The following is a 14,710-nucleotide window of genomic DNA, read 5'->3' on the forward strand; positions in this document are numbered from 1 at the left end:
TTAAGGAAGATTGTTCATTGTTCAACAGTTTACATGTGTTTGAGGGGGTGGACTTTTTGGTGGACCCTAACCTAGAGAAAATACTTGAATTTTTTTGGGGAAAGTTGTTTTAAAGTATATGTGCGATCTTACAAGAAAAGGGTTTGAGTTATTCTTTTTTTCTTCCCCCTTTTATGGCAAAGTGATTTAGTAACACTCTGCACTCCAGTGTCCCTTATCAGATCAGCAACTGCTAAGCTCAGGCACAGACGATAGCGAATGGGATTTTAACAGATACTAATGAAAGGAGTGTGCCAGAGACAACATACTTTGAGATTAAAAGACAATATTGTAGGTTTGAATGGGTAAAGGAACCCATTAGGCCTGACCCACTTTACTGGCCGAAGTTTGGGTCACAGATGATTGGATTTGTCAGGCTTTGAATCTATACTTAAATAACAAAGAACCTGTAAGTCAAGAGGAGAGTGCTTATGGTGCATGTTGGAAGGGGTCCCATGCTATATATGTTATAAGGGACCTCGGAGAGGACAAAGAGAATATATAAGAACCCCTAGACCATTTACCACCCCCATACAATCCTTCGGAAGGATCCAATAACCAAAATGGAATGGGGAAAACTAAAGAAGAGAGCAGTGAAGAAAATAATGCAGGAGGGGAGGTTGATCCTGCAGAAACGTCTGCCCCCTTAACAGGGGAAGTACAGAGGTCTCAGGCCACTGAATTGGATCAGATTAAAAGGGATGTTCAGGATTTCCCTTTGCTTTCCTTAAAGGAGGCTTCTAGAGGAAGAATGTTTCCCTTAAGAGAAGTACCCATGCCAGAAGCCCCAGGAGGAGTGGGATTTGTGAATGTGCCCCTGACCAGCACTGAGGCCTGGGAATTTAAAAAGGAAACAGAAGTTTAATCTGCCACCATTCAGCTATTAAACTTTCTAGGGAAAAAGGGTCTTTGAGTAATAAAAACTAAGTTACAGTTTGTGGAAAAGGAAGTAAAATACTTGGGGCATCTGATTAGCGAAGGGAAGAGAAGAATAAATCCAGAACAAATCTCTGGCATTGTAGCTGTTAGGGTCCAGAATCTAAGAATGACACAGCACGGCAAGCTGGTACAAAAATAAAGTACAAAATTTATTCTCTTGCACAAGAGGTTAAAAAACAGACTGGCCGCCAGGGATGCTCTTCAAGGGGAGCGACCCCTGCTGTACCTGTGGAGTTACATTTATAGTAAAAGCAGGCACATACAAAATTATTAGTTGCAATTTTATTGGCTAGTCTAGGGGTACATTCGGTGTATTCGTGTTACATTCTGATAGATTCCAGCAATCTCTTATTGTCTGTGTATTCTTATCCCAGGGGCCTATATGCAGTAACAGTAACCTCCCATTGTGTTCATGTATTCGTGAACAGCTTCCAGCCCGGCCTCTCCTTTTCTTTGAGACTGAATGGCCCTTACATTTCCCCCTTTTCTTTGAGTCAAATCTTTGACTCTTCGTCTTCGGTATAGAGGGGGCTGTATTGTGTCCTTAACACTAGCATTCTCACTGCTCTGATTCCATCCTGCATGAACTTCATGAGGGCGTTTATCAGGCACGGCCCTATTAACAATAGTAATAGGAGCAATATGAGGGGTCTTGCTAGCGCTGTTATGAGTGACGTTAGCCAGGGAGACCAATTAAACATATGCTCGTACCAAATTCTGGATTCTTGTCTTCCTTTTTCTCTGCGTAAGAGTCTCTCTTTAATTTTTTTCCTGACTCTACTGCGTGTCTGATCTGATTTCTTTTCCATGTCTAATAACCTTTTACTGTTCACTGACAACACCAAAATGTACATTGGAACACTATATGGGTTAACAAAACTGATAGTCTCAATGCTACAACACCGAGAAAAGATTGTTTCAACCAGGGCAAGTTTAGGAGCTAGACTGATTGGTCAAATTGGAACAACTCATGCCCTCAAAGTCAGAAAATTACTTATGGTATCTTAATAACAGATAATCAATTTCAGTTTTATTTTCTAAAACTGATGCTGGTTTCAAGATTTGAGGCCTCCAAGGCTCGGGGTATAATTGAGGTTCCTTGCATACTTACAAATACATCTCTTTAAATTATTATAATTCATGGGCATGGCTAGTCCTGGTGTTAAAAGGAAGCCAGCGTAGTTTCAGATTTATATGACAGTTTTGACAACCACGTATAGTTTCCAAAGGTTTGAATGCTTGCGGGGATTCCCAAAATACATGGAACACTGGAAAAAAATGGCATTTAAACAAAAGGCCACACTACTGTATGTTATACAAGCAAGTTTCCCCAAATGTTTACAGAGGCATCCAACCTATGGGAAAATAAGGCTTCTCTTAATGGACACATTAACAATAATATTACAGTTCACTTTAGTTAGCCTTAATTTTTAAAGGTGTTAAGCGTTCTGTTGTCCACTGACTGGTTCTTCCATCCCGATTGCTGCAAAGGCTGTTAGCAATACTTCATATGGCCCGTTCCACTGTTCTCTCGGTGGTTTCCTGTAGAATCTTTAACAGAAAACTCATCCCCGGGTGTAAAGGGATGTACAGATTGATCTTAAACCGCTACACCAGGCAGCTTGTTTTCTTTTTATTTTCTTTGTTTCTCAAACAAGTTCAGCTAGTTTTGTTAGCTGATTAGACAAATTTTCACCTAATTCTGTGAGATCTTCTCCTGTATACTGCAATTGGTATACAGGGCTAATACTTTACTTCCATTATTTCAGAACCCAAGCAAGGCCAAAGGGAGTGCTTGATGCCAACATAGATTGGCTTCTTGTCAGATTTTTAGCTGAGCTGATTGCTGTTTTATCAGCAACAATCTGATGATTCATTTTCTCCACCTGGCCTCTGGCCTGTGGTCAGTATGGAGAATGTAACTGCCAATCAGTTCTTAAAATTTCACTAATCTTTTTACCACTTTAGCACAAATGTGTACCTCTACCTAGCAATATTGCTGCAGGCACTCCAAACGAGGTATAATCTCAACCAACAATACTCTTGTGACTTCTGCTTTACTTGTCCTGCAAGGAAAAGCTTCTGGCCAACCTGAGAAAGCATCTGTTAATGCTAATGAATACCAGTGCGCCCCCCTGTTTTATGGGGAGTTCAGAGAGATCTATTTGCACTCCTATTATTCACACCCCAAAGGGTTTGTTTTGTTTTCCTGCCATATTGATAATCAATTTTCTATCTTCCCTTGAATATTTCTCCAATTTTAAATCAGAATCAGGGATTTGAAGTTTACTGTATGGAATCAAAGCAGATATTACTTCTGCCTTTTTCTGCGGCCATCCTGGCCTCAAAATCTCCTGCCAATTTGTTACCAATTTTCCGGCCAGTATTACCTCTCTGGTGACCTTTGTAGTGTGTGATAGCCACTTCTTCTGGAAGATTTACAGCTTCCAGCAGCTTTAGGATTTCTGCTGCATGTTTAACATGTTTTCCTTGGGCCGTAAGGAGTCCTTGCTCTTTCCATATAGCACCATATAGCATCGTGAGCATGCACCACTCCAAAGACGTCCTTTTGCTAATTCCAGTGCTTGAGTTAAGGCGATTATTTTGGCTTTCTGGGCTGATGTTCCTGGGGTAACGGTCTGGCTTCGATCACTTCTCTGGTGGTAGCCACTGCATATCCAGCCTTGCGATGTCTTTGCTTCATGAAGCTGCTTCTGCCAGTGTACCAGGAATCTTCCCATAATCGAGCTCATACATCAGCCATCACTGATTATTAAAAAGCTTTTATCAGCCTGAAGACCCAAGAAGTGGGGGGGAGATAAGATAATGCCATCAGAGGCAAACAGGAGACACAAAGAAACCGTGATGTGGGTATACTAATAAGTTCTGGAAAACAAAAGGACATTTAACTGTTTAACCAGTATTTCCTGGAACCCACACAAACTAGCATGCTCAACCTGCACAGAAGCCATGCAGCCAGTGAGGGGCCCATCAGTGGGACACATTAGGTAGACTTAACCCATGTGTGCCCTGGCATTGTTTATTATTCACTTATTCACTTCAAAACATACAGAGACCACACATTCACTTCAAAGTGACATATAGTGCCATAGTTCCAATTTCTGTGATTAATGTCACTCTACAAGGGGAAAAAATTTAAAATGTACCTTTTTATCTGAGGGTTCCCGTCTGTCCCCGCAGAGATCCAGTTGAGGAAGGGAGTCTCTCTGGAGAAATCCCCGGGGGTACCCAAGAGAGTCCCACCCGCAATGGGTCCCGCAGCCGGGCAGAGAGGGTCCCGCAGCCGGGCAGAGAGGGTCCCACCTGGGTCACCAAATCTGAAACAAAGAACTTACACTTAACAGTTTAATTTAACCATTAAGGCAGGTACACTCCATTCAGAGCTGGAGAAGACTTGGGATTTGTCCTCAGAGTGCCTCTGTCAATCAGTGATTTCAGAACTTTATATACAAAAAATTATTTCCATATCCATATTTTCCCTGAAGTAACAAGCAGACTTCTTTCCGCAGATAAACTTTACTATGTAATGTTTTCAAATTGTCCTTTTTACTGCACCAATGCCAATACTGTCTCTTTAATTCATTTTTTTCCTCCACACATCAACTGTAATCCCCCCCTTCTCTCTATCCCAGTCCCCGATCCTTGATCCTTATCTCCGGCAAAAACTTGCTGAAAGCTTTTTAACTCTTGACTCCCGCAGAACGAAAAGGGGAAAATTTCGCAATCAAGGAGGAAAAGCAGGCTTGGGCTTTTACCCGTTTTTTTTGGGGGGGGTGTGGGGTGTGCAGAACATACTTTGATTATGCATCAAATAGTCTCTAGGGTCAGATAAATTTGGGCGAGGGTGAACGTTCCTTCAGGTGGCCAGCCTGTCTGGAACGACGGCCACTCGAGTTGGCAAAATATTTTCAATTTTCCCACATAAAAATTTTCCTCCTTCCTAAAAAAAATTTTCCTCCTTCCTACTGGAGGCCAGTGACAAGTGGGGTTCCCCAGGGCTCAGTGCTGGGTCCAGCCCTGTTCAATGTCTTTATCAATGACCTGGATGAAGGCATCGAGTGCACCCTTAGCAAGTTTGCGGACGACACTAAGCTGGGTGGAAGTGTCCATCTGCTGGAGGGTAGGGAGTCTCTGCAAAGGGATCTGAACAGGCTGGACTGCTGGGAAGAGTCCAATGGCATGAGGTTTAACAAGGCCAAATGCCGGGTCCTGCACTTGGGGCACAACAACCCTATGCAGTGCTACAGACTAGGAGAAGTCTGTCTAGAAAGCTGCCTGGAGGAGAGGGACCTGGGGGTGTTGGTTGACAGCCGACTGAACATGAGCCAGCAGTGTGCCCAGGTGGCCAAGAAGGCCAATGGCATCTTGGCTTGTATCAGAAACGGCGTGACCAGCAGGTCCAGGGAGGTTATTCTCCCTCTGTACTCGGCACTGGTGAGACCACTCCTTGAATCCTGTGTTCATTTCTGGGCCCCTCACCACAAGAAGGATGTTGAGGCTCTGGAGAGAGTCCAGAGAAGAGCAACAAAGCTGGTGAAGGGGCTGGAGAACAGGCCTTATGAGGAACGGCTGAGAGAGCTGGGGTTGTTTAGCCTGGAGAAGAGGAGGGTGAGGGGAAACCTTATTGCTCTCTACAACTACCTGAAAGGAGGTTGTGGAGAGGAGGGTGCTGGCCTCTTTTCCCAAGTGACAGGGGACAGGACAAGAGGGAATAAATAAATAAAATCATCAGTTAAGGCATTATCACATTGTTAAATATATTATGTTGGTAAAGAAGACAATGACATGAGGTTTAACAAGGACAAATGCCGGGTCCTGCACTTGGGGCACAACAACCCTATGCAGTGCTACAGACTAGGAGAAGTCTGTCTAGAAAGCTGCCTGGAGGAGAGGGACCTGGGGGTGTTGGTTGACAGCCGACTGAACATGAGCCAGCAGTGTGCCCAGGTGGCCAAGAAGGCCAATGGCATCTTGGCTTGTATCAGAAACGGTGTTACCAGCAGGTCGAGGGTGGTTATTCTCCCTCTGTACTCAGCACTGGTGAGACCGCTCCTTGAATCCTGGGTTCATTTCTGGGCCCCTCACCACAAGAAGGATGTTGAGGCTCTGGAGCAAGTCCAGAGAAGAGCAATGAAGATGGTGAGGGGCCTGGAGAACAAGTCTTACGAGGAGCGGCTGAGAGAGCTGGGGTTGTTTAGTCTTGAGAAGAGGAGGCTGAGGGGAGACCTTATTGCTCTCTACAACTACCTGAAAGGAGGTTGTAGAGGTGAGTGCTGGCCTCTTCTCCCAAGTGACAGGGGACAGGACAAGGGGGAATGGCCTAGAGCTCCTCCAGGGGAGGTTCAGGCTTGACATCAAGAAAAAATATTTCACAGAAAGGCACTGGAACAGGCTGCCCAGGGAGATGGTTGATTTATTTGGGCACTACCTTATAAGCACAGACTAGAAAACAATTTAACACAAAAGGTACTGATAATGCTGTCTTTTGTAAGGCTCATCTTGGGGAGAAAAGTTAAAATTTATCAGGACGGGTGTGGAAAACCATTTTTGTTTTCAAAGAATAAAGTAAGTTCTCCTTCATGTAATTCTGCAGTATATTTTATAACACATATCCCAATGGGATACGGAATCAACATTTTGGATACAGCAGATGCATGACAAAAAGCCACATAAACAAATCTGAAGACCTACAGAAACATTCCACTTAGTCATTTCTCTTCTCTCTTCTTCAGACATCAATTCACTGGTATTTCAGATATTAGTATTAAATGACTTATTTAATGCACATGCAGTTTAAAAACCCGCACAACTACAGAAGAGGAACTCTGTTGCAACTTGCTGCATCCACTAGAGATGAAGTGACACCTCCAATGTACCTTTCCCTGTACAATCAGCACAACCATTTGTAGGCAAAAGTTAGCAACAACTGTGCGCTGACGGAAGTACCTGAAACAAGCATCAAAGTTCTTACAAAATAAAACAGGATAACTTCTGTTGATGGTTTGAACTGGGTGTGAGATGGCGACCATGTACTTCTTCCAACAGAATATTCAGGGCTGGTACTGGCAGCAGGTTATCATTATCAGTACTGCACCATCACATGGAACATTCAAATACAAGTATTTAAACATTATAACCCCATCACTCCAAGTTTTATATTCTCTCAAATGCTCAGTTTATACAAGGACGTTAAAAAAAAAAAGAAAATAGCCACCTTACAAGAAGAGAATTTCAACAATGAGCTAGATGAGGCAACACAACAACTCTTCCATAAGGTCTTCACACTTTGTTCCTGAGAAGAAGCATACCAAAGTTTTTCTGGATTGTGGGAGTGTATGCTGGACTAATGATGTGACCGTATCAGGTTGCTAGAGAGAAGTTTGGAACGCATCAAGGTCGAGAAGCGGCTACAGTGTGAGAACAAGAAACTATCACTGTGACCAGAGAACAAAGAACAAGAAGGCAGTCTACGTGCAAAATTACATGTACAAAAACTACGAAGGGAAACTTTGGGCTTTACCCAAGCATTACGTAAACGCAAGGCAAGATAGCAGAAAAGTACAGAAGGCTTGCTTGCTTGCAAATAAATGACTTGATTTCCAATCATATTGATTGTCTGTGATCTTGTCCAGGTACCTGCACGGGTTCAGTCTCCCACAAATGGTGACCAGAGACATGATAGATCATCGGTGTGATAGATCACCAGTGTGATAAGAACGGCGTGGCAGGTCAGCAGTGTGGAGCTACACTCTACAAATTGGAGATCAACAAGGTAGGTGGAAGGGCTGAGTAGTATTTAGTGAAAAGAAGAAGAAGAAGAGAGCCGGCGAGGACGGTGGTCCAGCGGTGCGCGTGCTTGAGGTGAGCAGCCATGGGAATCGTGGCATCTGCGGAAGAAAAGTCAGTCCATGACTTCTTGATGAAGCTTGCGACTCGATAGGGCGTGAAATTGAGCCCAGAGGCACTGTCCCGACTTTTAATATGGGGACGGCACAAGGAATTTTTCGTGCGTCCAAGTAATGTTTTCAAATTGACTGTTTGGGAATCATAGAATCATAGAATCACAGAATAACCAGGTTGGAAGAGACCCACCGGATCATTGAGTCCAACCATTCCTATCAAACACTAAACCATGACCCTTAGCACCTCGTCCACCCGTGCCTTAAACACCTCCAGGGAAGGTGACTCAACCACCTCCCTGGGAAGCTTGTTCCAGTGCCCAATGACCCTTTCTGTGAAGAATTTTTTCCTAATGTCCAGCCTAAACCTCCCCTGGAGGAGCATGAGGCCATTCCCTCTTGTCCTGTCCCCTGTCACTTGGGAGAAGAGGCCAGCACCCTCCTCTCTACAACCTCCTTTCAGGTAGTTGTAGAGAGCAATGAGGTCTTCCCTCAGCCTCCTCTTCTCCAGGCTAAACAACCCCAGCTCTCTCAGCCGTTCCTCATAAGGCCTGTTCTCCAGCCCCTTCACCAGCTTTGTTGCTCTTCTCTGGACTCTCTCCAGAGCCTCAACATCCTTCTTGTGGTGAGGGGCCCAGAAATGAACACAGGATACAAGGAGTGGTCTCACCAGTGCCGAGTACAGAGGGAGAATAACCTCCCTGGACCTGCTGGCCACACCGTTTCTGATACAAGCCAAGATGCCATTGGCCTTCTTGGCCACCTGGGCACACTGCTGGCTCATATTCGGTCGGCTGTCAACCAACACCCCCAGGTCCCTCTCCTCCAGGCAGCTTTCTAGACAGACTTCTCCTAGTCTGTAGCACTGCATAGGGTTGTTGTGCCCCAAGTGCAGGACCCGGCATTTGGCCTTGTTAAACCTCATGCCATTGGACTCTGCCCAGCAGTCCAGCCTGGACCCAGGCTCTCCCTGGGGAGAGATTTATGGCAGTCAATTACCACGGGAAATTCCAAAGCGTTTGAGGCTGCACAGACTTGGGGGACTGTTAAAAAGATGTTAGAAACTATGACAGCAGAGGAAATGACAGAGGCAGCTGTTGCTCAAATATTCCAGGTGGCAGCTGAGGCAAATATGCGGGAAACTGAAATCAATATTCCTGAAGTGGATCTTTCCCCGCCTCTGGCTTTGCCGGTGGGTTCTAAAAATGTTTTGGAGGACCGGATCCAGCCACTATCCCTCTGGCAGAGAAGGACAGTGATATTCGATATTTGGAGACTGGTGCAGGGCAATCAGCGACTGCCAATAATCCCTTTGATCTGGGGCCAGCAGCCCCTGAGTGAACTTTGATTTATGTTCATCCGCGAAGGTGCAGTGACCTTAAACAGCTACAAACTTTTCCTGGGATTCGTTCGCAGGAGGCCAGAGACTCGAAAACCTGTAGAGGAAGTACTAACTGCTCCGCTGTTGCTGAAGGGGGGGCGAGGGGGGTGCCACCCACCTCTGCTGCTGCTGCCGCTTTCTGTAACCCAGGCAGTTTTGGCATTACAGAAGGGACTGCAACAGATAAATATTGCGATTTTACAACAGGTGCAGCTTTCTTGGCTTATCAAACACTTATAAAGATATCGGATGTCAGGAAACTGAAACAGGCATTTATAGACAGATTGAAGGATGCACTTGACAAGCAGGTAGACAACCGAGCAGTTACAAAAAATGTTAGAGCAATTACACCATTTGTAGGGTAGTAAAGACTCTGTTCTGCAATCTGAACTGAGGAAACAATTTGAGCTTGATTCTATTGCACAGCCTCTAGTTTATCCTGAGTCCTTCAAACTGACCACTCTGATCCTCCTGATCCTGGTCAAAGATGGAGAGGACTCATTAAAGAGGCGCTAATTGAAAGAATAATGCTTCCTACAGCTTATCAGGTAATTACCCCGAATGGTGGTTGTCAAAGATGTGAGAAAAACTCATTCACTGGTAATATATTTAAAAGAAAAAGGACAAAGTCTTTGAAGCAAAGGCAATAATTTTATGTTACAATTCAGCGCTTAATTGGATGCCCTTCTAAAAAGGCATAATGCAAAGGCTGGTTACAGGAGTTTTATACTGGTTAAACATGTATATTCATACAGATTTTGAGAAACACTGGTTACATATTCAAGGAATATTGGTTAACCGTACACAGAACTCAAATCACCCACTCTCAAATGTACATCACAGTTTCTTTGTGTCTTCAGAATCCTCTGATGCTCTTTATCTTATCTCCTTCCTCATTGTCTCCTCTTGGTGAGCTCAGGTCTGCTCTTTGTTCCTGCTGGGGAACTGTCCTTGTTTTGACTAGTAAACAAGCTAAACTCCTGTTGTTACTGCAAGCTGGCCAGGATTTGCCTTCAGTATACGTACTAGTTTTAGACAAAGAACGGTGTAAGTCCTCAAAGAATATTTATTTAGGTTATCCAATTATGTCTGGAGATTGTCTACACACCATCTCCTGACACAAGACAGATGCACATCACAAAAACATACAAACTAGCTGCAGCAAAACTTATCAATTAATTCTCACAATTCACCTCCTTTTACTTATTACATTTTTTGCTGAATCCCATAGCTTTGCTCTAATTTACACAATATTGTTTATAATTTCTCATCTTGTTCTTCTTTCTTCCGATCTCTTTTCTTCAACACCATAATTTTCTGACCAATCTCACTCTGGCCTGAGGCTGCCACCCATGGATTTGTATTAGTCTTATAAAACACGGTACAAGGCATGGTAAAAAGAGTAACCTAGCAAATGATCATAATAAAAAGAAATCTACTTTCTTCCACCAAGCTACCCCTAAGAGATAATCCCACCATCCAGAATCTAACATAGACTTCCATTTCTGCACTGGGACATGTGCAATTTTATATGTCCCAATGTCCTTCCTTGGTGAAACATATCCATTCTTCTCCCTTAGGACACCCTATTCCCAGCCTTATTCCTCCTTTTCCCAAGTTTCTTCCTACCCACAATTGTATTTTCCCCAAGTTACAAGTGGTTAAATTTCGCGAGTCATAGCAATACCTATTTATGTGAGTGTGGTAACTAAGACTGGAAGCTCCTCTAATATGTTGACGTTGGTAACATTTAGAACATTCCTTTGGAGATCCTGGGGTACAACTGGAAGTGAGCACAACCCAAAGTAGGAGAGTCCAGGCAGCCATTGCAAGCCAAGGTCTGGTATATCTCCGTCACTCAACGCCTATTGGATTGCAGCCAACAGCGGAGTTTTAGATTCTTCTTGGCGGCAAATATAGAGGCTAACCCAGTCTTGCCCTTGGCTTAGTGACACCTGAAATCACCTTTTAGATTTTCACAGGGCTGCCACTTCCAACACACTCCACAGTACCAACCAGCCTCCGTTGTGGTTAACACAGGTGAATGTCCTTACAGATTTCGCCAACCAATTTTGCTCATTATTCTGACTTATCGCCTAAATGTTAGCTTCAAAGGATCATCTCCTGCTTCCCCAGTTCACTCTCTGGAAGGTGGGGCCACTGGTCCCTCCACTCTAGTGGCATGAGTCCACCCCTTCTCTTTAGTCCTTATGGCTGCTTCCATTGTTAGAAGTACCAGAAAGGGTCCATCCCACGTTGGGGCTAGAGTATTCTCCTTCCAGGATTTCACTAGGACCCAGTCTCCAGGTTGTATCTGATGCAGGCTGAAATCCAGGGGAGCTGTTTGGGGTAGCAAACCACGCTTTCTTAAATCTGCAAGAGATCGAGTGATTCCGTGCAAATAGTCATAGAATCATAGAATCACAGAATAACCAGATTTGAAGAGAACCACCGGATCATCAAGTCCAGCCATTCCTATCAAACACTAAACCATGCCCCTTAGCACCTCGTCCACCCGTCCCTTAAACACCTCCAGGGAAGGTGACTCAACCACCTCCCTGGGCGGCCTGTTCCAGTGCCCAATGACCCTTTCTGTGAAGAATTTTTTCCTAATGTCCAGCCTAAATCTCCCCTGGTGGAGCTTGAGGCCATTTCCTCTTGTTCTGTCCTCCTCTTCTCCAGGATAAACAACCCCATTTCTTTTTCTCTACTACCTAGACAAGCATGAGACCTAAAGAGATTATTATTGTACATCAAGATGTCTCTGCCTTGAAACCAGCACGTTCGAGAAGTGGTGTTACAGAGAGACTGTGAAGCAGGTCTGCCCTTCATGCAGGCTGCATGGCTGGAACACAGGACATGAATCCTGTGGTCTGGCTCTGCTGTGGTCTAAGGTAGCTTTTTGAGCACCTGGTAGCTTTTTGAGCACCTGGGTCATCTCTGTGGCTGCCTTTGTTGAAAGCTGCACAAGCCCAGCCATTGGAGCTGTCCATTTTATAGGCGTTTGGACTGCTCTCTGTGTTCTGTTGTTCAAAGGGTAAGGTCCTTCACTTAGCTTTAGAGTGGGTATTGCTAACAAGACTTGTTGATATGAAAGGTAAATCTAGAATAATATAGATTCTCTGTGCAACATTTAAAAGCCCTAGACTTTTTCTAATATTTTTAATCTCTAGAGGCAAGAACTGCATGCCAGTGAGGTGAAAATGTCAAAGTCACGTGGTCTCAGATGGTGTAGGAATAGGTCTGGGAATAAAGGGTCTTGAATCCAACTGTCATTTTAATCCTTTTGGAGTAGTTCCATCTTTTTTATTTTCTCACTCTCATTCTGTCTCCTGGTCAAGAATACCCACTGCAGGGGGGATGCAGTAGGAAATGTCAGAGATGCTCTCTGCTTCCAGTTGTTGTTTCCTGAGTGCCCCTTTGGGACATGTCCCAAATGTTCGGAGTTGGCTGTAATGAGCATAGTGCATTATCGGCTGTCACAGTGCGTATATGCCATCAGTGGGTGTAAAATTAGGAGTGATTCCAAGAGGAAATATTATGTTCACTTTGAGCTGTTGTACTTGTATCCTGAGACTGATAACCAGATATTCTACTTGCTTTTCAGTTTTCCAGACTGATCTTATTTGCTCAGTTGGTGTGTATAGGCAGCAGACACAGTAAGGCGGTAAGTGCTGTAGCCGGGCACTAGATCGAGGCAAAGGGGCAGTTGTCAGAGCACGGGAAGCTCAGGAACCCCAGAGGGAGTGCAGGGCGGATGGCTTCTGACTCCCAGAAGCAGCAGCTCCTACGTGGTGGCTGATGCAGGATGGGGGGTGGAGACCAGTCCCAGAATCAACTGCGGGAGATTTAAATGGCCTCTGGGAATGCCAGTGACTGGAGCGCTGTGAACAGGAGTGGGCAAACAGGTGCATGGAACATCAGAAAAGCATGGCACGTCAGTTTGCGCAGGCAGGGTGAGTGGGGAGGGCGCTGGAGGTTGGCCAGAAGGACCAGAGTATCATGGTGGCCACTCGGCAGAAAATTAGGGCTGCTTCAAGCTCTATACCAGCTGTGACTGATGCAGCCTCCCAGACAGAGCCCCAGTGGGTGAATGCTGCCACCCAGATGCCAGGCTGCAGGGTGTGCCCACCTCTTGCACTGGTATCAGACAGACACCAGAGGGGAACTCACCTGTGGGAGTTGTGCTCAGGTGGAGGAACTCCTCTGCTTGGTGACGGATCTCAGGGAGGAGGTGAGCATGCTGAGGGAGCGATAGAGGGAGATTGACCACTGGAATAACACCTTATGCTCCCTGTCTCAGACCCAACAGGCAGACACACCTTGTATGACAGAGGACTCCGCATCCTCTCTCCATTCAGCCAAGGAGAGAAATTTAGGATATGGAAGGGAATGGCAGCAGGTGCCTGCCCAGCACAGCAGGCGTGGCTCCCCTGTGCCAACCTCAGCCTTCCAGGTTCCCTTGCACAATAGATATGAAGCTCTGCAAGCGGAACCAAACCTCAAAGAGGATGGTGTGCCCCACAGCCTAGAAATGTTCCCTTGGTTAAGACACACTACGCCCTCCATTAAAACAGCCTCTGATAAGAAGAGGCGGGTTATTGACATAGAATCATAGAACCATTTGGTTGGAAAAGCACTGTGAGATCATTGAGTCCAACTGCCTGCACCTGTCTAATACTAAACTATATCCCTGAGTGCTTCATCTACTCATCTTTTAAAAACCTCCAAGGATGATGACTCAATCATAGAGGACTCCCTTCTAAAGGGAACAGTAGGACCAATCTGCAGACCAGACCTATTATACAGGGAAGTTTGCTGCCTTCCTGGGGCCTCGGTTAGGGATGCGGAGCGAAAACTACCAACTCTGATCAGACCCGCGGATTATTATCCATTGCTGATCTTCTAATTAGGTAGTAACAAAATCTCAACAAAAAAATTGAGAGCAATTAAAAAAGGGATTTCAGGGCCTTGGGAAGTATGGTGAAGGGTTTGAGGGCACAAGTTATTTTCTCCTCTCTCATTCCAACTACTGGCAATGATGAGGAAAAGATTAGGAAGTGCTAGGAAATAAATAACTGTCTCTGAACCTGGTATGAGGATCAAAACTTTGGGTTCTTTGATCATGGGTTGAGGGGCAAATGACCAGGTTTGCTATCGAAGGATGGGGTACACCTATCCCCTAGGGGCAAAAGGTTACTCACCAAGAAGATATCAGGACTCATTAACAGATCTTTAAACTAGATGTGAAAGGGGAGGGGGACATAACCAGGCTTGATCAAAAAAAGCCTGGGAATGGCACTCCAGTGCCTGAGGGATGGTGTGCTGGCAAGGACCCTTGGTCTGCCACCTCACAGGTAGTGAGGAATAGCACTTCAAATGGCACCACAGAAGGGTTAGATAATTTAGTGAGTAGTTGCTTAGGAATTAA

This window comes from Phaenicophaeus curvirostris, unplaced genomic scaffold (assembly GCF_032191515.1).
Source record: "Phaenicophaeus curvirostris isolate KB17595 unplaced genomic scaffold, BPBGC_Pcur_1.0 scaffold_203, whole genome shotgun sequence".
In the NCBI taxonomy this organism is placed as follows: Eukaryota; Metazoa; Chordata; class Aves; order Cuculiformes; family Cuculidae; genus Phaenicophaeus; species Phaenicophaeus curvirostris.